This window comes from Protobothrops mucrosquamatus, unplaced genomic scaffold (genome assembly GCF_001527695.2).
Source record: "Protobothrops mucrosquamatus isolate PMUCROS unplaced genomic scaffold, P.Mucros_1.0 scaffold257, whole genome shotgun sequence".
In the NCBI taxonomy this organism is placed as follows: domain Eukaryota; kingdom Metazoa; phylum Chordata; class Lepidosauria; order Squamata; family Viperidae; genus Protobothrops; species Protobothrops mucrosquamatus.
Window position 1 is genome coordinate 351,845 of NW_015386604.1, and position 1,153 is coordinate 352,997.

The following is a 1,153-nucleotide window of genomic DNA, read 5'->3' on the forward strand; positions in this document are numbered from 1 at the left end:
AGGAGATGACTTTTGGGACATAATGGGACTAACCATTACCATCAAGTATACCAGAGAGGCACACCTGGGCTCAGGTCAGAATACGTGACACAGGAAATAGCCTCAAAGTTCATGCCACAGGAACAGGAAAACTTCCAAACAAAAAGCTAGGGAGGGTATAAAAACAGCTACTGGCCATGTGCTCGCTCTCTTCTCTCCTCTGCTCTTTCCTGAAGAGCCATCTTTCTGCTTCTGCAATAAACTGTAACCATCTTCCCAAAGCAGTTGCCATGTTGCTTATTTAATAATAATAATAATAATAATAATAATAATAATAATAATAATAATAATAATAATAATAATAATAATAATAATAATAATAATAATAATAATAATATTCCCGGCTTGGATGAACCAGGATGAAGACTTACTTCTGACAAATGTATAGGACAATATTTAGTGAAATGAGGCCTTATTGCAAATCTGCCTTGGGAAAAATACCACCTTTCCATTACAACTTGTAGTGTGAAATCACTAGGCAAATTTCAACTATGTGTGAAGTAGCCCTGTTCTGTATCCTTTGCACTGAAGAAGGCAGAGCACAAAGGTTTGGTCTAGCACACGATCTGTGCTGAATGTTGCACCAAAACTTTATAATGATTATCAGTAAAATTCTCACCTAGTCATCCACATTTTCAAAAAAGAGGCATGATGCTTAGGGAACAATATAGGTTTTTTTTAAAAGTCATTTTCAGTTTGCTTCATGTAAATGCCCACTAAACTGCCTAAAATTTGCAGAAGCTCAAAACTGAATTTGTTCACAGCTCAAAACTGAATTTGCAGATTTCCAAAGCCAAGATAACCTGTCAGAATATAAAAACATGACCTAATTGTGAAAAAGAATCAGGACTAGGATTGTATGTCTCGTTTGTGAAGCACACAAAGTAGCATCATTATTCTTAACTCTTAGAATATTCACTTATACATCATAGCAGAACATCCTTTCTGCTATCATGTATGTTAAGCAATGTATGAAATAATAGATATGACAAAATAACTCAGCACTAAATACATTACCATCTAGAAATTCTAAATTCACTTTGGAGTTGGGGAACTCTATATCAGTGAAGTAGCACTGCACTGAACTATATGAATCTCTTGCATTGCAATATAA